The sequence below is a fragment of the Trachurus trachurus genome (assembly GCF_905171665.1).
Source record: "Trachurus trachurus genome assembly, chromosome: 15".
NCBI lineage: Eukaryota > Metazoa > Chordata > Actinopteri > Carangiformes > Carangidae > Trachurus > Trachurus trachurus.
The window spans coordinates 11,275,181-11,300,731 of record NC_139906.1 but is presented as its reverse complement, the minus strand read 5'-3'; the positions used below and the strand labels follow the sequence as shown (position 1 = coordinate 11,300,731).

General features: G+C 42.0%; 1 protein-coding gene across 2 annotated transcripts in view; it reads right to left on the bottom strand.

Moving 5' to 3' along the window:
* LOC310998607 (equilibrative nucleoside transporter 1-like) overlaps positions 1-20,057 on the bottom strand; it is a 43,483-nt gene extending 23,426 nt beyond the window's left edge. The window contains exon 1 of one of the 2 annotated variants that reach the window (XM_083988742.1): positions 19,903-20,057. The gene's annotated coding sequence lies outside the window, so the exon portion shown is untranslated. Of the gene's footprint in view, positions 1-5,347; positions 5,416-19,902 lie in introns of those variants that run through there. The other variant, XM_083988740.1, reaches the window with a different exon arrangement.
* Positions 20,058-25,551: the final 5,494 nt, after the last annotated feature.

The following is a 25,551-nucleotide window of genomic DNA, read 5'->3' as shown; positions in this document are numbered from 1 at the left end:
TATTATTGATGCCAGTGCCTGAAGAGAACAGATTAAAGATGTAATCTGTTTAAATAAAAATGAAGTGAGGAAAATGGAGGAACACGTGATGACTGTTGTTTTGGACCTATAATGACCCCCTGCTGCTGAGCCATTTATGGCACCTTGGAAACCTAGACCCCGTCCACACGAATACGGATTTAATGAATCCTGCATACGTTTTTTTTTTTTTTATCATTTCAGCGTTTTGTCCAGGGGGATTCTTCGTTTTCAGTGGGGTGAAGATGGTATTTTTTGGAAATGGGTCCCAGAGTGGGGAAATCTGAAAAATACACCCTAGTGTTTTCGCGTCGATGCCCAAAACAGATCTTTGTGAAACGATGATGTCATACCCCCCACCAGGCTAACCTGTAACCTCAGACAAACCGCTGGATGTTACAGTCTATGGACGTAACATAACAACAACAGCTGACTACTGTCAGTCCCTCAGACACTGCGGCTGAATTGCGCCCGTTAAATCATCACCGATCATCATATTTGCACTGACACGACTCCCAGGCAACATTTCATCGACTTATAATTTTTGGAGTTTGAATAGGGCGCAAAACTTTCCTCCTTCTTCTCTGTTTTTTGTGTTTATGTGTGGCAGCATTACAGCGCCACACACAGTCCACACAGGCCTCGAGTATGTATGACAGCGTTTTGAGTCCTTTTCAGCGGATCCGTGTGTACGCCAAGGGGGCAGTTGTCGGTCTGAGAAGTGAAGCTCACTTCCGCGTTCAAAAAGCTGCAATCCCCTCGGCTGTCGCTGGGGGCTGGCTGCAGAAGGGAGCAACTCCAATCGAGCCCCATGTTAAAATAGCCGATTTTACAGCTTAAAAAAACATATTTACAGCCTGGTACATTTTATTTTTTTGGTCTCAACCGATAGTTTCTACCCCCGCACACACTCTGAGGGGGGTGAATTTTTTTTAAACTCTACCGTTTTACTATTATTAGGTTTAAAGTTCTGGCCAATCAGGGCGCGGAAACGTTGAGTGACAGGTCCGGCGACCGCTGCTACGAGGCCAGTGGGCGGGCTCTCAGCCGGCTAACGGCCGCACCGCTCCAAATATGGCAAGTCAAATCCAACATGGCGCGGTTCAAACCCCCGTAGTAGCGGCACAAAACAGACTCCCCCAAACCAATGGGTGACGTCACGGGTGCTACGTCCATTCTTTTTACAGTCTATGGTGTACGCAGATATTTCTTGAAACTATGCCGTGTTTAAGGAGATTTATTTCAAAACGAACAAGAAAAAGATTGTTTTTTGGGTGAAACTCTATGTGGACAATGCCTTATATACATGATGGTTTAGCCCACCCAGCCTCAGGTCGATGACACACAGCTGGTCAAACCCTGCACCTGTTAACACCTGTAGTTCAAGAACAACCACAGTCAGAGTGACCACTGGGTAATCCATAAAGGTTTCATTTCTAAGCACTGTTAGTCTGTTTCTCTGAACATTTTTCCATCGATTTGTGACTCATCTGTAATTAAAGCCATTAATCGTCTATCTGACAGTCCAAATGCAACCCTGCCAAGTAACATGTCATCACCACTTTCCATCACATGCACACAACAGGTTTTTAGTGTGGAGTTGATCACACATCAGTCCATCCCTTCAGACAGCTTGTCCAAACAGGCCCTTTGTGTCAGCCACTGGCTTTACACTTTAAAAAAATCCCATTGACAGGAAAATAAATAAATAAATCAAACTCAAAAGATTAAACAACTATTCAATCTTGAACTAAAGTTTATTTCAGGGAGCAGGCTGTGGACAGAAGTACATTGACAGGTGGCCAAAGACAGTCACCTTCCACACGGAGGCATTATGGGTATTCAGTGTCCAACTGAGCAGACACAGCAGGCCGGTGGGGGGGTCCTGGTGGTCTCATGGACAAAAAGGCATAGAAACTGTTATAATTAGGCTAACTCAAACAAATCTCTAACAAAACCGACAGGATCGTTATTTTCAATCCAAGCACAAAAAGACGACCTTGGTCAAACCAGTCTCTCCAAAACCCATTGCACCAGTTTCCAAGCCCTGATGTAGGCTAAATGATCACTAACTGAGAATATAATAATCATACTTTTCAAAATAAAATGGGAACAATATGGCCAAGAATTATTTATAATTACTGTATATTGCATTTTTTCCCCGAGTAGCATCATTCCTGCTGATACAGTCTCAGCAGAACTCATTCATTTTGCCGCCGGATCGCTAGTTGGCATCATTTATAGTCGGAACTGCGACAGTATCTGATCGTCTTCGAACCTCCGACTTTCGTTCTTGATTAATGAAAACATTCTTGGCAAATGTTTTCACTTTCACCGTGCGTGTGGAGGCTCATGGGAAATGTAGTGTTCAAACACTTTGCTTTCCAAAACTCCTCGTAGCCCCTTTAATTTTTTCCCAAAAACTTTTTCATGTCGCAGCTTCAGGACACTTGGGTCAGTACCGACGAGCAGTATGGAGGTATCTGGGATGTTTCCAAATCAAATTTCCAAAGCGTCAGGAATCGCACTGACGCCGGCGCAAATCTCGCGAGATTTGGACGGACCAGGAAGAGGAGCTTCCGTTACAAACAAGCTTGAAATATAGACTTATTTAATTTTTTTTCGGAACAATTTCGCATTTCGGGGCTTCAATACAAGACGGATATTACATACGAGCAGCATGGAGGTATTTGGATGTTTTTTGGTGTGTCTTTTTGTTACGAAGACAGTTGGTATCCATTTGCAACCGTTATATTGACTTGCACTGCTACGCCGAGACCCCCTGTAACTCAGAGAAGCCACGGATAACTCTGAAACTTCTCCCAGCCCTTAGTCGACATGACGGTGAGTAGAAAATGAGTGAAATTTCAATTTTGAGTGAACTATTCCTTTAAGGTCCTCTTCATCAAAAAAAAACTTGACAGTAAGATTTATGTCAGGGATTTGCGTAACTTCCATCCAGGTACCACAGAGATTGTCACGCTTTGTAAAAGTGAGGATGTAATCAGGGCAATACAAATAAGAGCTGGAAACGCTGGCACAGAGACAGGAAAAGAGACTTCCAAGAGATACTAATGAGAAGAGCATAAAATGGTAAATCCTGGGGGGAAACTTAAGAGAAAAGAAATGCCAAAAAGAGGGGAGGGAGCACGTGGGGTCGCAGATCCATTGTCTGCGCTCTGACCTGCAGCCCCCACCCTCCCCCCTTTATGCCCCAAATTATTTCCCGCCACTCGGGAGACAGCAGGAACAAAGCCTGTCTCCAGCTTTTTAGTTGGTTCAAGTGCTCTGGATAAATAGCTGACTGATGAACCGGCAGGACCGACTCCTCTTATCGCCACGGCAACGCTGTAGTCACACAGCACTGATGTGATTTTAAATGAGTAAGTCAGTGAGGCATCCGTGGTGTGTGTGTGTGTTTTGTTTTTTTTGCATATTCCTGCTGCGACCGCCACCGGCCAAAGATGATAAATGCTTTATTCAGAGGCCAGGATGAACGCTGATCATCAGCAGCCAGCGACATCTGTTTCTTTGCTTTCCAGCGCAGCAGCACTGGTCAGTTCGGCAAAACTCAACAGGTGGGGAAAACTCCCAACTCCCACTCCTGTAAAACAGATGCTCGCCGTGTACTGTAGTGTGTGCGCCCAGCGGTGAGCCGAAAGCTGCGGTCCACAGGCCATCAGCTGTCTAGTTGGGAAAACAAAGCAACCATTCTGGTGAGCTCCTCTCCTCGCTTTAGGGTCAGGAGAGTCGCAAATATAGCACCAACACGTGGGACGTGGAGGCGAGCCAGGGAACACTCACTCACTCACTCACAGCCAGAAAGAGATCCCATGTCATTTACAGGGGTTTTTTACAAATCCTGTAATAAATTTTACAAGGATACTTCAAAATCAGCCTCTGTACTATTATTCAAGGAAAAACTGTGCCACAAGAAATCCTACAAGAAAACACGCAAGTAGGTATCATACTGCATCTAAATGAGCTTTAAAGACATAATTAGAATGACAAAAAGAGCATTTGTGACTTAAATCAATGACGTTAATGAGAATGGATTTGACCCACACTGCAGCAGGAATGTCTGTGTTTGCGTTTACAACCACACACGCACCCCTGATGTGCTTGTAAAGCATGCAGCTGACTTTACTTTTTTCTACTATCAGGTCCTGTGATACAGTAGGCTACCAGTGAAAATTTCATTAAAGCTGCCAGTCACGCAACATGCTTTCCCCTGCAGGCGCCTAAGGTCATGTGCCCCGTGATTTATCACCAGGGTCTGCTGAGACTGAAGAACTTTGTATAAAATTAAAGATTATCTTCATTACATTAATAACAGCAACTATTCGGAAAGATTTCAATTTGACAGGCATATTCTCATGGCATAATTAGAAAGGACATTTGAGACTTTCCAAAGACTCAGTGTAATTAAATCACATTTTAGGTTAGCTGACAATTAAAATACGTTAATTAGGAATGAATCCTGTATTTTTCTTCTTTTTTTTTGATAATCTAATCATCATTTAAGGTGATTTTTCAAGCAAAGGTAGCCTACTGGCACTGGCCAAATTTTAACTTTTACATAGAAATAGTTGCATTGATTTATTAATTTCCAATGTAAAATGAATATTTTTCATTCACATTTGACTTTTAGAAACTTTTAGGTGCATTTTCTGCCAAAATAATTATTTAATTGGTCATTAATTAAATAGCCTAATTAACATATTACAATAGCTACTTAGTAGTGGCCATAAAAATTGATTTCTAGGGTTAGAAAACGTTAAAAGGTTCGGTAGCCAAGCCTACACACATGAAGCAACTGATGATGAAGAAAAATGGATTGCATCTGTTTGCAGTGGGAGTAAAGAAAGCACAACAAACAGTCTTTAAATGTCTCCAACTGCTTCCTCTGACCACATTTCTCGCTCTCAGCGGTTTTACTATAGCCTAATCCCGAAGCCATAGTAGCCAACAGTTCCCCTGCTGGGGATGGCGGCAAATTTGAGTCCCTAGACTCCGCAGCAGCGTGGTTTCTCCACACGAGCAGGTAAAGGGACAGAACGACCGAACCGTTCCAGAACGATTCCAGAACGATTCCAGAACGCGTGACATCATTCGCGAGAGAGTCTGACCGACTCTAGTAACCGTGAACGTTGGTCTTTTTGACGTAAATTCGACAAAAGTCGGGTCGGTTTTTGTTTTCAGTTGTGAAGACGCTGATTTCTAACAGAGAAAAACGACCGAGACGCAACCGATAAACGGTGAAATGTGTGTCGCTCGCCTCTTTCATTCACACACTCACTCACTCACACACGTCGAGGTGTCCTCCTACCTTTGAGTGAAGCTCTGGTAGCGTCTGCTGGTACTCTGTCCAGTCAGTACTGTGTTTCTTTAGCTCTGCGGGACTTGTATCCCCCCCAATGATGCGTTCAGGGACGCCTCGGTCTTTTGATGACCAATCTCTTGTGAGGAGTAGTTGTTCACACTTTCTGTGCTGATTCGATCAAATCCATTAATATGCAGTAACTATTGCTTGTGTGCCATTTTGGCATAATTATTTTATACCTCACTACCATAGTTAATCACTAATACTCAAAAAAAAAAAAAATGTATAACATACATTGTTTCCCAGAGGAGATCAACACATTACTATCAATTAAATGAAATAATGATTGTGAGTTCTGGGTTATAAAAAACAACAACATTACAATTAAAGTAACATAGTTTATCAAAAATAATAATCCAAATCTATTCTATTATTAATTCTCAGTCATTATAGGTCCAATTGAATTACATTTTTGTGCTAATGCAGTCTAATACACCTGTCATGTTATGAATACCTTAGTCAAGATAATAATGTTCAGTTTTTATTGACTGATATTTGTTTAAGAGAGAACGAGGGAGTTTCAGTGGCATGGTTTCAGAAGATAAAGTTTGTGGTGCTGTTCAGTTGTTTTGCCCTGTACAAAGAGGTGTTTCTGTTATTATTATGTCCTCGTGGTTGTAAATGCAGTGGAAAAAATAACAGGATCTCCTTTCTGTAACAAACTACAGCATCGACAATGATCATAAAACTGTGTCAGCATCTTTCTTGAACAGTTTCAACACAAATACATCTTTATAAGGCCATAAACATTTGTCTTTTTGCAGGACTGTTGTTTTAGACTATATAAACTCAAACTGCCAACTGAGCATGCAGTATACTGAATTGTATAATTTCCGATCGTCTTTGAAGGCAACTACTCCAGTGTTGTCTTCCAAGGGAGCGGAAATTTCTTAGTATTTTGACGTTGGATGACATTAAAAATGTCATCTGTTACCAATTACTTTCTGAATATGTTGTTCTCTGCCAACTCTAACTGCGTCTCTGATCCAGTTTTATTAATGATTCGTGTCTGGGATCCCAGATAGAGAGAAATCCCCTCTTATGAAATAGCAACATGCTGGTATGTAGGAAGGCTGTGTATGCTCAATATTAGTATTTTTATGAAAGCCTATATACATATTGTCTAATGTAAAGATTACAGTGGTTTAAAATCAGATCAGCTGAATTAATAATATCCCTCACAGCCTGACCCTTGACTCTTTCTGCAGCCTGTTTGATTTGCTTTCCAGTTGTTTGTGCACACATGTGAATGCTGATTCTGTCTTTCATTTGAGACTGTACCACCCCTTCAGTCCCATCCCATCAGTAGATTCCCCTCATCTGACCTCAGCAGCACATCTTTATGCCAACGCACTGCCAGATTGTCTTTGTGCTGCTAGGCTACATACTTACACATTCTTATCTTTTTGAGTTATCTGGCCTTGACGTTTTTGTCTTTTTTTATACAACTAAACCTGACATAACCGGTTTTCTTTTGGTTGTTCTTTGGTTATTGTTTTTATTTCATTAGTTTTTGTCTTGGTTTGTTTTGTTTTTGTCTCAACCTGACTGCTCAGAGTTGGCATCACATTGCCACCATGTCTTGTTAGGACTTGCTTTCATCAAAAACACCATTGAAGCATGTTGTATGACACACCAGGTGACGGAAAAAAAATCATTAAAGAAACAGACTACAGTATTACCATGTAGCCATGGAGCCAAGGAGTTGTTTTCAAACTACACTATGAATCATGTTATTCCTGCCTTATTCACATTCAACCACAGTTTTGTTCTGTGTTTTTTGCAAATGCAGCACATGAATTCATGCTGGAGGTCAATGCTGACTATGTTTAACAGTCGCAGCCATTTAGTCAAGGACAAAACAATACAAATGACGGATAAGAGTTTGCCTGAGGGGGCTCTTGTGTGTGTAACTGTGGCGAAAACTTGAAAGAGAGCAGGAGGAAGAGGATTTTTGACGCGCAAAACATCAACAGTCAGCTGGTATAAAATCTTTGACCTGTAAATCACACGGAACAAATGGCTTCCTCCAAGAAAATGTCAATCAATTCGTGCTGCGTCTCAACACAACGTGTCGCAGCTTGTCCTGGGTTTGAACATGGATGAAAACAAAGATGAACTAAAACACACTATACACAGCCCTGTGCTTTAAGAAGAGTAGGCTACAGCCTGTTTTCCTCAAGTGTCTGGGAGAAGTGACACCAGTGTATAATTTCATCACAACACGTGGGCCGGTCTGAACCGCCGTGCCTGCCGAGGAGTTGTTTATGACGGGTTTTCGTGCCGCGTCTGGGTCTGGACACACTGAGTGTTGGTCTCCAGTGTTTGCTCATAGAGTCGTGGTGGGTTCACAGTCATCCACACCCTGTCTCCCCCTCCGTCTAAAAAAAGCTTGCTGCGGTTTGACACACAATTCGGCAAATAGTGCGTCTGCTTCCTCGCTATATAGTAAAGCCAGACGAGGAGCCACAGAGGACTGAGGGACCTCTGTGTGAAGACACAGCATTGCACTTCATTTCCAACACTGTCTTTATTCCCTGAGGTTGAATGCGTCTCTCCCTCTACTCTCCATGTGCACCACAGGCTTGTTTACTGGCCTGGTAAAAAAAAAAAAAAAAGAGAGAGAGAGAGAGAGAGAGAGAGAGCAAAGCAAAGCAGTGCAGAGGCTTGACTGGGTTTTTCCACAAAAAGAAGGGGGGAGGACGCAAGATTTTTTTAAAAATCAAGAAAACAGTGAAGTAAGAACAAGAAAAAAGCAAGAGGATGGCTTTTACGAGACACCTCCTTCACCAGATGAAGCTGAACATCTGAGCAGAAATATGAAACTTGAGTGGAAACATATGAAAGCTGACTGAGCAGCAGGAGTCGACGGACGGATGGACGGACGGAGCGCATGCAGGAAAAGTGAACCACCGACACCGAACTGAACTGAACTGAACAGTCTCAACTGTAGCTGAACAGGTGCTGGTGTCATTGAGGTCTTTGCCAACTGATTTGGCACCTGTGTGACTGGCTGTGCATCTACAGTTTCAGCGGGGCCGTTTGTTTAGTCTGCAGGAGCTGAACATGCAGCCAAGCCGACCTGCTCGCACCCCACATGAAACACACCTCAATGTCAGGAACCTAGAGGAGCGCTCGGTTGCCTCCTTTTCTTGTGTTGTTTGGTTGTATAATATATACATTTCTATTGTTGGTCAGAGGAAAAAAATCTTATGTCATCAAGTCCTTCACTCCTCATTGACCCCGGAGAGTTCCTCCTGCACGCCATTTATAGAACATAGGTTTTTATGAGCAAATAAACATCATACATGTCTAATTTGAGAGTGTCCTGTGAAGTACGTGGCATAAGAGGGAGGGGGGGGGGGGTCTCATAATAGAGAGGTGGAGGGCACGACATGAATGGGGCTGGAAGTGGCTTTTCAAACAACATGCTGAGATTTGAAAGGACGACGGGAGGAAAAAGGAATTCCTATGGATGGCCTCTTCAACCCCTAAAGGGTCCAGGGAGACAGTGAATGAGAATGAGTGAAGTTTAAATCCCATCTGGGATTTGGAATATCAAGAGCTGCATGGCTCCGTTTGGAGGGATTAAGGCTTATACAGGTTTGAAGCGAAGAGGACAGGCAGACAAAGAGAAAGCTCCTCCAGGAGTGAAATGCCTCCTCATCTTTTACCTCTTCGAATTCCCAGCAGAGTGCGAGTGGTCAGCAGGGGTCACGCACTCGGATCAAATCCCTGTCACGATGGTTGATCCACAAATCTGCTGCTGCACAGATAAATGAATTCCTCTAAGTCCATTTAAGTACAAGAGCTACTTTTGAGCCATTAAGGGATTCACCTCTGCAGTCCAGCTAGTTCAGGACTGGCATTCGTCCTGAAATCCTGCACTCGTGGGGTGTTGTTGCTCATATTTTTCTCCGTGACCATGGAAATTGACAAAAAAAATACTTTAATTTGTCAAATTCATTCCATTCACTACTTTTTATCTCCACTCCTTATTTATCAGTAATTCGGTATGTGCTATATGTTGACACTGGCTTATACTCTGGATGCAAACTTATCTAAAGAATGAAGCAACATTGCCAGACATGTCTTCATTTTAATGTTTTGTAGCTGAAAGATGTATTGCTCAGTGGATTTTAGATGCATTCCTCAATCCTCATGATGCTTCACACTGTTTCTTGGCTTAAAAAAAGAGAAAAAGCATTCAAACTCATCTATTGTTTTCCATGTGTCAGCGACCTCCAGGACAAACAAGTGCGATCAGTCATATGACATAAACGAGAGAAGCTGAAACATGCTACGAAGCCAAGTGGGAGTTCACGCCACATCAGTCGTTTTTGGCCGACAGTGAGTTCTTACATCTCCTTCAAATGAAAGCTTGTGAAATTTTAGGGATTATCCAGCGCTGACAGTCCAAAATCTGCTCTGCATAGAAGGAGGAGGAGGATGGTGTGAGCATGCATTCCTCTCATTTCTACATTCTCCCTGCTGTTAAGCTTGGATTTAACGTGAAGCAAAAGCGTTGTCCTGATGACAGGGTCAAATCAGAGAGAGTTAGTTGTGCTGAATCCACTTTTACAGTAACTCAAAATGGGTTGAAACTGTGAGTAATTCGTTATGAAATTAAGGGGAAGTTGGTCACTTTTTCGCTGTTTTGGTTGGGGTTTTTTTCTCTACGGAGCTCCCCCTACAGTTTCGGAGTGCATATTTTCACTGTCATAAAAACAAACTGCTAACCCTCCTCCCACCCCTTGGGCCATGTGCAGAGGGCAATCTGTGGAGCGATGTATACCAAGGTAGGTAACGTTAAAGGGATAGTTCAACATTTTGGCAAATTGGCCCATTGCCATAATTGCTATAGTCATAGCAGTAGGTTCGTTACCTTTAATTGTAGGTGTAAGCTATTTTTAGTACAGCGGAGCGCAGCAGCAGGCTGCTCAGAGCTACGCTATGGAGGCTAAGGGAATTTCTTGGTTTCCCTCATCAAACTCATCAAATACAAAATCCCAAAACTCCACAGCGCTTTTGTAGACAAGTTGTGAGCTGCACAACCACCACGCTATGAGATAATGACGGAACGATACGAAACGGAGCCGTTTTCGAGGTAAATTCATACAAAACCGCTGATGCGCGTTGCGTTCAGGGACAGTTTTTCAGCAAGCAGTCTCCGTATTTACCCTGTATTTACCTCGAAAACGGCTCCGTTTCGTATCGTTCCGTCATTATCTCATAGCGTGGTGGTTGTGCAGGTCACAACTTGTCTACAAAAGCGCTGTGGAGTTTTGGGGTGTTGAATTTGATGAGTTTAATGAGGGAAACCAAGAAATTCCATTAGCCTCCATAGCGTAGCTCTGAGCAGCCAGCTGCTGCGCTCTGCCGTACTGAAAATAGCTTACACCTACAATTAAAGGTAATGAACCTACTGCTATGACTATAGCGATTATGGCAATGGGCCAATTTGCCAAAATGTTGAACTATCCCTTTAACAATTAACAAGAGATTACGGATTACGGGGCGTGTTTGTGTCGTAGTGTCGTAGCAGTCCATGTTTTTCACGTCTTGCAAGGACCATCACAATTACTTCAAAGCTGTTTAATTAAGGTAAAAATCTTGCAACGTTCCCCTTTAAGAAGCTTCAAGACAAGTCTAAGGAAGTACAGTAAACATAGCGAGCATCATGCAGATGATAATCTGTATCTGTCATACAGACTGTGGCTTACCCACAACAGACTGCTTTCTGTCCCCTCTCTTATCCATCTGTCTTTTCTTAGAGTTGGTAAAATTATGTTTTTAAACACTGTTACATAAATTGCACAACTACCTGTGGCCACTAACTCAGGGCGACACCCACCTTTGGTCAGGATCAGCAGCTAACACTAATGCTGTATGACAACTCACTGACTGGCGCATTTCACACATTTGAATGTGAATTTAATGCATCTTCAAGAGGAAACTTTATTTTGCTTCACGCTTTTCTTACAAAGTACAGCTATTAAAACTGAAAAAAAAAATCTGTGATACATAGCCTACATTATAGATTTCCCTATTTTAATGTAAACAGGTACAGATCCTTTATTCTGCAGTTACACTAAAAAGAAAAGCATTGGCACAAGTTACTGGCAGGCTGTGTCCAATTTCTTTGCAACACACAAACAGGTCATAAATTACACAACAGTGTTTCAGATTTTATGGAGACTGTATGATGCAACATTTGTCCTTGTTTTAAAGCTTAAAGAGTGAACGCTTGTCTTACCTTGTCTGTAAAATGCTATATATTTTTAAGCTTTATATTATTTTAGGGGCTGTAAATCACTGTCTGTAGCTTCATATGTGCATGTGAGGTGTGTGCAGTAGTTTCATGTGTGTCAGCTCATTCCTTTGCTCCACACACAACGAGCACATGCACGACGTGTTAGATTTATCATTCGGCTGAGATATCCATGTGTGCAGGAGCGTGAGTGCACACGTGTGTTAACGTGTTTATGTGAATGTAAGAAGTGCACAGTGTGTGTGTGTGTGTGTGTGTGTGTGCATGCCATCGGATATGTTTTCTTTGCATTAATAACAACACCTGCTGAATCAATTCAGGAAATCTGAATTCCCTGCTGACAGTCTCAGCTGTTTAAGTCATTTTGCTCCTGTGTAAATTTTGCTGTCACCTCAGTACCATCTATACTGCAGATCCTCTCCTCCCTCCATCGATTTTTGTTTTTTTTTGCCATTCCACTTAGAAGACTGTCTTTGTCCGTCCTCATCCTGGCCCATCCCTTCATCTTATCAAAGGCCCTCAGCCATCCTGTTGTCCTGTCCTTGTGAGGAAAATAATTAAACAGAAGAACACGAGGGCAAGGTCTTTTGGAAAACTGCCATCGCCATGTGTTCTTTGGTGTGGTCTTGTCCATTTAACGTCATGTTTGCCCATTCGAAACCCATTACTCAATTGTTCTCTCCACTGCTGCGTGATACTGTACGGCACCACCTGTATTTTTTCCAGTCTGACACCGGCCTATTCAACCTTGACTGCACCATTTGTTTGCTAGACTGTCTGGAAGCTGAAGGCCATCTGCAGAAGCCATTGGCGTTGTTGTTCTTATTGACACAGTTAGAAAGCCAGATTAGTCAAGGGTTAAGTCATTTCTACTCTTAAATATGATATTAAGTTTAACTTTAAGGTTTTTGGGCCATGAACTCTCTGCAGCCTTAGAGGTCAGTAACTCTGTGGGAGGCGGCCTGATGGCTATCAGCACCTTTTATATGGACTACACCTCAGTGCCGCCAATGAAAACTGTTGAAAGTGTGTCCTGTGGATTAGTGAGGCAGACTGTTTGTGGAAAAACCTTTTGACAATGATTTTTTAACCTAATTTTTCTGTGACATAAGGACCAAAAGAAATGCTGTTCACCTCTATTGTATTGAGGTGGGGGTATTGACATCTCAAGACACATTTCAAGACCTTGATTTAATACCTGCATCCAAACAGGTAAGATGGAAAATATATATTTAGTAGTTTGGGTGAACTAAAGAGAACTTTATTGGCAATGAAAGGTGCGAAGTTAATCCACTGGATGATGCCAGTGAAAACAAAACTCATTACCCTTTAATGATTTTTATCCACTTTTGAATATTCAGTTTTCTGCAGCTTTACATAACTTTAGTCATTGTTTGACTTTCCGACATGAGCTAAAAGAATGATGATAATGTTCTGTGACCTACAAAGGTGCATCAATACCCAAAATACATGTTATGTTGCAGGTTTAAAGGCACACTTTGTAGAATTTGAAAATTTGTCAGGTTGCATTTTATTTTGAAATTCTGCACTGATATGACTCTAATATCATCATGTCATACATAACTAACACACAGTTATACAGAGACACATGTGTTTTCATCGTTTACCTGAGCAGAGCTACAAATTAAATCAGGACATCAAAGTCTCTGAAGTAACATAAACGGTAAAGGTGTAACGCCATCCCAGCCCAACATGCGCACAATTTAAAGAGGGCGAGAGAAGAAATGTCAGCTCAGCCTGAGGAGATTTCCACTCAGCCAGCATGAAACACCTGTGAGGCTGCACTGAGGCCGTTCAGGGATTTGAACTCGTTCTCCTTTACAAATGTTGTGCAAAACAACTCCGAAGGAAAAGAGCAGATTTATTACCTATGTTGCTTCATCCTGTTCCAAAACTTTTTTATTTTTTGTTACAGACTGAGGTAAAGCGATTTCAGAGGCAGCCACCAGATCCCTCAGCTGTACGCACACCGCATGCCTGTGTGATGATCTTATGATTGAGAGATGTAAGAGATCCATCTGTCAACGACTGCGTGTGAAACGTCCCACAGGCCTTGAACGCCCCGGCTGAGCCTCACCATTTTTGCAATGAAGGGTGATGAGCTCAATTTCACATTTCCACTGTGCAATCTCCAATTTTCATATTATAATTTTACTATTAATAATTATTTTAAAGACTGACAAGTTCTCAAGCCCATCCAAAGTCAGGTGACTGCACTCGAGACACGGCTTTGTTGTTTTAAGCTGTGCTGTTTTTAGTTGTGTACTGTGTCCGTGCACAGCTCGGGGGTCAATTTACGACACAATGAAAGGTGAAATCTCAGTTTACACATGGAAACCTAACAGAGGTTGGTATTCACAGATAACAATAAACAGAAAAGCAAAGTGGTCCAATATTAGGCAACAGGAAATCTCTTAAATCTATTTTTATAAATTAGCTTTTAGGTAATGTTTATTTTGTTTAGTTTACATAAAATTCTTTGAGTGAGATCTCCCACTCTAGATTTAAGACTGTGGATATTTTTGACCAATCGTGGCACTAGAGAGAAAACATATAGGTAATTATTATTATTTCAGGTTCTACCAGCACCATGAAACACATGCACTCCACAAGTATGGAGGCTGATGTGGTCACTTTGCAGCAGATGGTGTTATTATGCAGTTTAATGATGGCTGGGGTTGCAGTGTGCAGTCAGTGTGTAGAAACGCAGGAGAAAAACAAGAAAGAAGACATCAAGCTGATTTAACATGTTTAAAAGAAGACTTCCCCGGTGTTTTGTGAGGAAGGAAATTAACTCACTATGTGAAGAACTCAACTGTCATGAAGCATCCTCGGCCCAGTTTTGTAATTGTTTCAGTGAGGGACTCAACTTGAATCTGAAAGCAAAATTTGCCTTTGAAGCATCACTTACAAGAAGATCATTCATTATAATACAGCTTGAACTTTGAAGAAACTAAAAGGAACATGGGAGAGACAGTCCAGTCTCATGTTGTACTGTTGACTATTTTGAGTTGTGGTCACTGCATGGGTCATTAACAAAACCACAATCCTAAAAAAAGAGCGTGTGAATGACTGTTTTTCCTTTAGAATCTGCCATTACCAAGCTGCTCTGCTGCTGATGCTGCTAATATCCACATTTTATAACCATGACAGAACCTGAAAAGTCTCCATGCAAACAAGTTAAATGACAACAGCTGTGTTGTGACTGACTGAAGAAAAAAAGTCACAAGACAAGTAGGAACTTTTCTGGAAAGAGGTCTAAGATGTATAAAAAGTTGGTAAATGTTGTGACAAATTTGCTAAACTGGCAACACTAAAGATAACTAAATGAAACTGTTCCTATCAGCTCATTCTGAAAGCTTAACAGCCAATTGGAAAGCTCCAACGTTCAACCAGCCAATGGTGTAACTTTATAACTCAGTCACATGACATTTGGTGGACTGAAGGCGTAACTCAGTCACTCAGTCACAGACTTTCATCTTTCTCATGTTATAATGCTGTTGCAGTACAGCCAATAAACCCCCCCCCCAAAAAAACACGCTCAGCATCTAATTAATTAACTAAAGCACAACCTTAACCACATGTTTTCTACTGTCATTCATCTGTAGTTAGATCTTTTTAACCTCAATTACAGAAAATGTGTTTGATTTTTAATGCCATAATATACAAGACGGACCACGTTGCCAAATCACTCTGAAGCTCTTGTGCCTGTAATCCGTTAAGTTTCTCTCCGTGTGAGGTCTTGGCTCTGTTTCACACAACACAAATACATCTCACTATCAAAAAGCAACCATGGACCCTTGTTTGGTTTTTGGGGTTTTTGCTTAATCAGCAGCACGTACTTTAGTCTGAGCCGGCCGAAAAGGCTGCAGGTCCTGGCTTAATTAAAGTCATTCCAGTGAGCTGTCACAAAGGCTTCACTTCACTATTACTCGCTGCAAATTTCTCCAGCGCACAGGTCAGACACAACCACAATGTACAGCGATATTGTTGCAGCACAGCTAATCACATCAAATAAGACCAGCACCAAACCTTGGCAACACAATAAACAATCACAGACACTTGTGCCAAAAAATGTGACCACAGCTGCAGCCATGAGAATTACGTCCAATGACAACGTCCAGTGCCAGAGCAGGAAATAATGTGACCTTTATGAGGTCGAGCAGAAAGGTCAAGGTTGGTGGATGCATGGGAATGTGGCACGTCAACGTCATACATTCCTGCAGGAGCCTGGTCAAGGTTAACAAGTAGTTAATATTTGCCTAGTTATTAACTATTAGTTCCCCAACCTTATGTTGATATTATATTTGACTTTTCTTTCTCAATGATTCACATGAGGAAACAATGTCGGTGAGGAAATATGAAGAGTCGTCCAATATCAATGTTTTAAGGTCTCAGATTAAGGTGTGTCAGGACCCAAAGCAACCATAATTCACACAAAGATCCACAGATACACAGTAAAATGTGTCAAACCTAATATAAAATACAGTCAGAATTGAGAGACTTCTCCATTATCTAATACAGACTCGTTTAAGGTCGACTAGTTTAAGGTCCTCTTCAATTTTGAGGTTCAACTACCAGTCAGTCAAGACTCTTTGGTACACTGTGTCTCTTCAGATTAGCAGTTCATTCATAATAATTTTGTGCCGATGGTTCAATTTGTCAACAGTATGTCAACATCACTGGCATGAAATGAATGTGCCAGAGGTATTTCTGGTTATTCCAAGGCGTTTCCACGAACCAACATGAGGAAGTTATGTAACATCTTTCCCATTAGTCTTTAGTCAGTCCTATCATGCCAGGTTGGGTTTTTTTTTATTGTGAAATATATCAAATTCAGCTGGGTAACATAAATCTGTTGTTGATAAAAGCCAAACTGACCCCAATTCACCTCCTCTAAACTCAATAAACTCATATAGCTACTTTATGTGTGTGATGTAAAAACAAACCAAAGTTTATTTACTCGTGGGAAGTTAATGAGACCACATTCCTGTGTGTTTAAACTAAACTGATCTGTGGCCAGACTTATTTTCTGAAGAAATATGCTCTAAGTATTTTACTTTAGGGATTTTTTAAGTCAGCATTTCTTTTCACACAGCCATATAGGAGCTTCATCATCTTTTTTCGGCCTCTGGTTTTGTTCCTTGCAATCACACTGCAAACAAACTAAACATCTGGATTGACCACGTACACACATTGTGTAGTTAGGCAAATCAAAACATCTGCACTGATACCGACCGAGTCATTACGATACATCATCTGAATATCATGAATGCCAAACGAGATTTTGTGCCAAATTAGTAGACGTTGAGAGGAAATGTCATTCGATCAATAAAGTGATTAGGTTTCATTTCCTGAGCAGCATGAATGTTTGGACTGAAGTTCAGGTCAAACCATGAACTAGAGATTAAAGTTTGGACCAGAATCACAAAATGACTGATCAGCTGTCATTGCCATCAATAAAGTCAGGATGTCGCTAAAGAACAGAGGGTTTTATTGTTTTAAATTACATTTCTCTTGGATTTGTCTATTATAGCTTAATCAATCAATAAACATAATAATAACCAGATTGGTTTGGCCCCACAAACTCACTGTCTGCCTTCATCTTCTCTCCTGCTCTGTGAACCTCAGCACATCTGCTCTATTCATCAGTATTCATGACCTTGTGCGCCCGAGGGCATCTGGTTATAAACACAATGCCGCTTTTGATGATCCAGTCTTGGTCACCTGGTTTCCCCCGCACCACTGCATCATATTACCCCACTGCATGCTGCTGCCCCTGTCTGGTTTTCAGATGGTACGTTCTAATTATAGTCATGTAGTTGTCTCGGGACACAAGGTCCTGGCAGGAGGTTAGGAGAGACAGAGACGACGGAGCAACAGGGTGAAGAATTAGGCAGCGCTGAAAGGGCGTAATTACTAAAACTCGGTGTGATACTCAAAGACACGAACACAAAAGTCATTCAGAGGTCGGTTAAAAGACTTCTCCCTTTTCCTCTGTGCACTTCAGCTGTATAAACCTGAGAAGCAATGAGCTATGAATTAATCAATAAGACAGTTCTTTGAATATATGTAAAGTCTTTCATGAATTTCAGAGAAAATAACCCAGATGATGTCATGGTGATGTCATCAGGTTAATGGCATAATGAACTATGAAAAATAAAGTGAAAACAAATGGAAAAAATGAAAAAAAAAAATATGTTGGATAAGTTTGAAGTTATTTGCCATTTGCAGTTGATGGAGAGTTAGCTGAGTGGGAGCAACTGCAGAGTTGCAGCAATTTGTTCCTGTGCACGGAGCCACAAGAAAAGAAATGTTTTAGACACTTTTAGACACAATTCAATACCCATTTTCCAGCCAGTGAAGAAAGCACTTTCCATTGACTCAATCCACTCGTACCAAAGGGGAGTGCTATTTTCACAGGACAGGAAATCAATTTTGGACCACCCCCCCCCAGAAAAATCTTTATATATCTATGTAATGTCTTCGTGCATTTGGGAGAGAATAACCTTGATGATGTCATGGTTATGTCATCGATGTTGTAGGGATTAATGTCATAGCAAAAACTGAAAAGTAATGAAATGTGATAAACAGAAAAAAGGTTGACAGGAGCACCTGCAGAGCTGCACTAATGTGTTCCTGTGCACAGGGCCATGAGGGGGAAAAAAACGTATTTTAGGAAACGACAATCAGTATCTGTGCTCCATCCTGTGAAAACAGCACTTTCATTGACACTTCATTCTTTTCTTTTTTAAACCAAACCAATAGTGGCAAAAGGAAAGTGCTGTTAACACAGAACAGAAAACCAATATTGGATTGTTCCCTCTGCTTTTTTCCCACAGAACAATCTCTATTGTTTTCAGATAGTTTCCACAAAAAAAGACAGCGAGAAAGACAGTGAAACAATAGTAACAATATCAACAACGTGATACCAACCCAGCATCCTCCCTTTTTACAAACTCTTATCTAAACCATGAGTAAATAGCCAATAAAGGAGATAACAGAGTCAGGAAGTCTACTGAGGTGGCTCAATAGTGTTTTTTAGAAGTGTTTAAAATACATTTGCTCTGGTGAACACTACACAGCTCTGCCCACTAGTACACATTACCTTACATTAGAAAACCTGAGCTGCTCCTTTAAGCGCTTATCAAAAAATGTCCATCTATTAATCTCATGATCGATTACTACGAGTTTGAGCTGCTGCAGTTTCAGTTTTTTGAACCTGCAGCTCAGCATCCTTGAACTTTCCCCCGTTTCTGTGAGAGCTGCTTCATCCCTGCAGGTGAAGACTGACAACATCAACAGAGCAGCTTATCACTGTGAGAGTCGCTGCTCTCTCAAAGCACAAGCACCACTGCTAAGTAAAGCAGCTTCAAAAGTTATCAAACACACTCTACCAACATTGTATCAAGCACACTGTGGAGAGTTTGAAGTCAGTCAGTGTGTGTGAGAGAGAGTGTGTGTGTATCAGAGAGTGTGTGATACAGTGGTGGTTTTACACTCAATGGGGGTCTATTCTGGGAGCTCTTTCATGCTGTCCCCTGCTGTGGAGTGTGTGAGTGTGTGTGTGAGGAGGATCTATCTATATTCTCACACTGTCACCTGCTGGGATGCCTCAGCTCAGACGGAGTAAAAAAAAAAAAAAGAAAAAAAAGAAAAAAGAAGTCTCTCAGCCTCTGGCCCAACTTTGAAAATCCAGAGTCAGGTCAGCTTTCAACTTCCTCTGCAGCTAACACAACATACCGCGTGTTGGATTACTGACACAGAGACACCCCGTGAAGGCAGCAGCATACGTGCATTTATATCGTCTGATATCACATATCATCAGGCAGCAGCAGCCGCAGCCATTCACAGATGCTCATCATCATCACCACCATCATCATCACTCTCAGCAGCAGCGGTGATGCTTCAGTCGCCTCCAGCGCAGCGCACTGCGACTTCGTGACCATTTGACCTTGTCATTGTTTGTGCCGAAGCTCCACCAGCTGAAGAAAAACTAAACATCTGCATTATTTGAGTTGTTTACCAGAGAATAACAACACGCACTTAGTGGACATCCCCTCCACTCCACCACCACCACCTCCTCCTCCGCCTCCCATCCTGCCGGCCGAGCTCAGTATTTTTTGGCAGGACTGTCAGCAACCTTGAGCAGCGCCTCTTTTCTTTCTTTTTTTTCTTTTAGTTCTCTACGTATGAAAAACAGACTTACCCACATATAACCGGCCTGCGATACCCTCGCATTGAGCAGCACGTATGTCGGTTCGCTGGCACAAAGGTTTACGCATGCATTCCTCTGTTTTTTCTTTTCTTTTTTTAATCCCTGTCCTTCTTTTCGGCTGCAAAACTCAATGCATTCGCGCAGTTGGTGCAGGGAGAGAGAGAGTGAGAGTGGGGGTGGTGGGGGTGCGAGACACAGAGAGAGAGGGATGGGGGCTGGGGGGTGGGTGCTCTGACTGGTCCAGATTTCGACAAATAGTAAGGCATCTGATTATTTTGGATTTTTACCAATAATCCATCAGATTATAATCCCTTTAAAACATGCGCCAGAGCTCTGTGCCAAATACTGGGTCAGAGAGAGAGAGAGGACAGAGTTACTTAAGGTCTTTTTTTTTTTTTTTCAAATCACACACACACCACGAGTAACTACTGTACTACTGCGGGCTGACTTTTTTTTATTATTTTACAAAGTGCTAGGTTTTACACTGTTAACAGATGGCAGGGAAGTGGTCAGGGAGCTGTGGCCACAGGTCAGCACCTAAAAACAGCTGACCAGGCTCTGTATCCTGCAAAAGAAAAACACTTTGGTGAGAGAGAAAAAACATTGTGGTTTGAGATAAAGATTGATCAAGAAGGTGAAACAGGGGTTTTCCTGATAGTGAATACCATTTAGGCAAAGTCCCGACTCCAGCTGCATGGGATTAACCTCTCACTGTCACTGTGATAAAGGCAAAGTGCCACAAAAATTACTTCTTAAGGTGACGTTGAGGTTTTCCAGCATGTAATATGTTAAAATTGTGAAATGTGCCTTTAAAATTTGCTATGTTGCCTAGAAACAAGAGGAGCAGCGCCATTAGATGGAGCTTTTTATTGCTCTGCCAGATGAGCTGCTCACGTTGATGTAAATGAGCTTCTTAATTCTTGTATAACTCAACTCGAGACTAACAAACTAACATTTACGTAACATGTCACTTATGTTTTGTTCATCGTCAAAGTGAGGCAGTTGTCAAAGTCAAAGTGAGTTTGTGGATGTTACTTTCATGTCTTTTCTTTCTCAAACTGGTAAGCAACAGACCCAACCCATGTTTTTCAACTGTCATGTAAACGTACTATGTTCGTATGTTTACATGACAGTTGAAAAAAACATCAACTGTCATGTTAGTGCTGTTAAGGCCTAAACACAACCATAAAAGTTAGAGAGAAAAAAACATCTAACTAGTTGTATTATGCTTTAGTTTCTATGAGCAGAAACACAACTGAAATAGGCTTCCAGTGAACTCTTTGTGGATAGGAGACCATGCATCAACCAGCAGACAAAAAGCACTGGATTTAATTTGTACAACTCCTCACCAGTAATGCGCTGTGCAGTTTTGCTTTCAAATAAACATTGGCTCAAGAAAATTTTGTGAGATTAATATCAATATGAACTCTGAACTTGTGTGAACTGAGACAGGCCTGTCAATCATCATGTCGCATCTTCAAGGGAGGGCGATAAGGACAAAAGAACGGCATCATCTTCTTATGGACACAGCAGGTGGATGATTGATCTCTTTCTGGTCATCTGTGCAGTAATGAAAAAGGGAAGTGAGCACAAAGAAAGTGCTTAATTGTTGATTGTTTTTATTAATAATGCAAAAAAAGAGAGAGAAAAAACATGTTTACTTTGAGCGTTCCCTACAACATAAAAGCCTACAGACTTGCCTCCTGTTTCCTCGCTCATGTCCCTTGGCTAAAATCATTTGGTAAACCATGGTGTATAAATAAGGCAACAGATGACAAGTGAGGCTTCACATGAACAAGTAATGAGATCCTTAAAGGACAAGTGCGTGGGGGTATGTGAGGAATCAATGTGCTGGAAGCCAAAACAGGGCCAAAACCCACAGCAGCAGTGTCACTCATTCTCTCTCGGCTTTTAATAGACGAGCTCCTCCCTGAATGAAAGGTCTAGCATGGACCAGATTTATATATACTGGGATGAGCAATAGAAAGTAAACAATGAGGCACTATGTATCATCTGGCCTTCCACCAAATAAACAATCTTTGAGTGTACAACCATGGGTCTAAAATATACTGCAGGATTATGACTTGAGTTATATGACAAAATAAAAAAAACTGAAATCCTCACCAGTCCACCCAATAAACACACACACAAACAGAAACAATCACTTTCATATTTCTGTATGACAATTGGTGTCCAAGCGTGTCAGTCTGTTTGCATGCAGATGTTTCAGCAGCTTGTAGAAGATGTCTGCCAGATGTTTGCTCTCCTCCTCCTCCTCCACCACAAACCAAACCCATGAGGATGATCCAGCCAGATCGCCTCCTCTCTTTGCACAAGAAACTATTCAGGATTACTTCCACCCGCACCCGATTGTGCATTTGGATTCCCCTCAAATACGTGGAGTTGGCTCCGTCCTGTGTAGGAACGTCACTGGGTGGGGTGGTCAGTAACTCAATGACCCAGTTATGCAACGGCCAGCTCGTGGAATTCCTGATGATTTGTTGAGTTCGAGTGAAATTCTTTGTAGTAGCTGCCTCCGAGTGCAAAATGTCACTTTTCACTAACACACACACACACTCGTGAAACCCGCCAACGTAACCCCTCGTCCCCTGTGTTAATCTGTGAAACACAGTCTGACCCACATAAAGAAAATCCGTCCAGTTCCCTTGAGTAAGTTTCACATAATTTGAAGCAACAGAAGATTAACCTCTTGCCCTGTTTTAAACATTTTCTTTCACAGAAGTGTGGGGCACATCTTTCAAATAGCTGTAGTCTAGGTCAAACAGCTCAGGCAATAGGTTGGTCCATAATTTAAAAAAAAGAAAAAAAAGATTTGTGCATGTCAGGCCAGTTGAGGATGGTGTAAACAAATGATCTCATCAGATTTCAGTCACTGAATCCTCATTGAGGCTAGACATGAGCTGACATGTGGGAAACTCTGCCTAAGGATCTAGACGTGTTTGCTGGTCATCCCGTGTCTTTATGGGAGGTTGCATAACCAGATTAGGGTAGTTGGTTTAAGGTTTGAGGGTCACTGAGGCCTGATTAGCTCTTTAGCTTTACAATCTGAAATCTAAATCGCCTGAAGCAGCTTCCCAAACTCAGAGATTCCTGAATGAGCTCCTGTTCTGTGTGAGATTTTGAGGCCACCTGGGAGCGATCCAAGTTGAGCTTTTTAGGCCTTCATGGGCCTTTGATTAAACCACAAAGTAATGGTGGAATGGCTCTAACCATGGTTATGACACTACTCCATTAAATTGAGCTGTAATTAGCAGCAGAGGAAAGTCTTTGAACAACATTTAGTCAAAGTTGGCGCAGGTTGACAAAAACAAAAAGGAAGGATCCAAAATGCAGACGCCAAAGTAAAGCAAAAGCACCCCACTGATTTATTTAACAATGTAAACAAAGGTTTACAAGATGATGAGGAAGTCCAGGATCAAAAAATAGCGAGAGCAGTCCAAAAGAGGCAAACAAATCAAGTAAGGATTTATTTCCACTATCTGCAGTGGCCAGTGGACATCGAGCTGAACAGTGGGACAAGGGTTGGGGCAGGGGTAGAGCCGAGGTTCAGGTTGAGGTACTGTAGAGATGAAGGCAGGATCTCTACATTGGGTGTTGGGAATGCAGACTGCAGCAAACGTGATTGGTCTGGTTGGGGATCAGAGGTGTTTCTCCTGTACTACTAATCTTGGTGATGATGCTCTACTTTTGTATTGTGCTATTAATATATTAGGGGCAATGTTGCTTTTGTGGGTAGGGGCTGTGATGGGTCAGTAGTTATCACAGTCTGTTACTGATGTTGCTCCTACACCTCAGAATGATTTACTTATAAATTTGTTCCCACTTCAACACGAAAAGAGTGATGGTGAAGTTCATGTCTGATTGTATTAATTTTGCATCTTTGCAATCTTTACTTCGGCTTTGACATCCTTCATCAAATGATGCAGCATTTTTTTCCCGATTTTGACAGTGAAGAAAACATTGCTGTAGGGAATCATTAATGTCAGCAGTGATAGGAAATTACGACTTGGTTTCACTACCATGAATTTAGTTATTGTTCTAATAAAGGAAAGAAAAGCATAACTGTTGGCAAGAAGTGTGATGCCATCTGTTTCCCATTTGTCATTTGAGTAAGCCGAAACTTGAGGACAGATGATGTTGCACAAACACAAAGATGGAAAGAGGAATGGTTGTGTGCCAGTTTGCAAGTGACAATAAATGTCAGGAAAGACATGTTCTGGTATGTGAGTATTTCAAGGAAGAATTGGCACAAGAATGACCGGATCTCTGAGGCAACTCTGGATGGTGACCAGGTGACCCGGCCATGTGAGGTGTTGAGCAGGAGGCGGTGATCTGGCCGGGTATTCATAAAAAACAGTCAACTGATGATCTGTGAGGCCAGTCAGGAACTGGCGACAAAAGAAACGGAGCTGATGTTGGCTGGACTGCCAACTGGAAACTAGGAGCAGATATTGGTGTGGCCAGGCACTGGATACTAGGAGATGTCCGTCTGCTGACTGGGGATCAGGAGCAGGCTTGATGTTCACAGGGTCCCACGATTCAAGAATGGACAGGACATCTTCTTGATCTCCAATGGAGGGAAAGGCAGGACATCCACAGAAAGGGCCAGTTCAGGGCCTTCTTGGGGCCTCAAGGGACATCTACCATGACATTGGTCAATGGAGACTTGATGGTACCCTCAAGGGGCTCGGACCCAGAGCCATGAAGAAATGGGACAGCTCAAGGTCTTCAGTGGCTTCTTTTTTCATGTCATGTCCATGAAAGAGGGCTGTTCAAAGTCTTAAGGATCAGGATTCCACAGAAAGCTGGTCCGTTTGGGAGCAGGAATATGCAGGTGGCTTTACTGGATACACACGTAGGACCAGGCAGGACGCTGGTCAACTGGGATGCAGGCTGGAGGCTCTAGCTGGCGTGGATGCACGCTGAAAGGTCACAGGCTGAGAACTCACTGACTTCGATGCGGGCTTCAAAACAGGTTGGAGGCTTGTGGGCCTGTGACTTGCCAATTGGGATTCAAAAGGGAAGTTTGTTGACTGGAACGGGTAAGGGGCAGATAACACTGGAACTGGCGGCTAGTCGGTTCGGAGACTGGTTTGTGGCTGACTGGGGATTGGGGAGTTAATAAAGTCCTTTAGCCACCAGGGCAGTGAGCTCTTAAAACATGATGCTTTGGATGCTTTCCTGAGTGTCAAACACAGAGCACCTTCTTTGTACTCCTTACAAGAGTCTCTTCTGAACACTTCATAAATTCCCAGAACAAAAGTATAAACCAAATCACAGCCGTCATCTTCAAACCAAACATCAGCTGGTTCACTGGTGGCCAGGATAAAGTGTTACAGCTGATGCAAGCAGGGAAACACAGGTGAAAGACACAAACAGATGTCAAAACAAAGTAAACAAAAGCTTACATGATAATGAGGAACTGCCAGGAGACAGGCAGCTCAAAATACACAAACAAATCCAGTAAGTGGTGACAAGAAGCCAAAATCACGGAAACAGGTAAAAAGGGTCAACATGCAGATAAGAAAGGTAAACACGAAAAACAAAGTCATGAGGCATGCAGTTAAAAAACCCAATAATGTTCTAGCAACTGAAAACACCATAGATCGTCAGGAAACT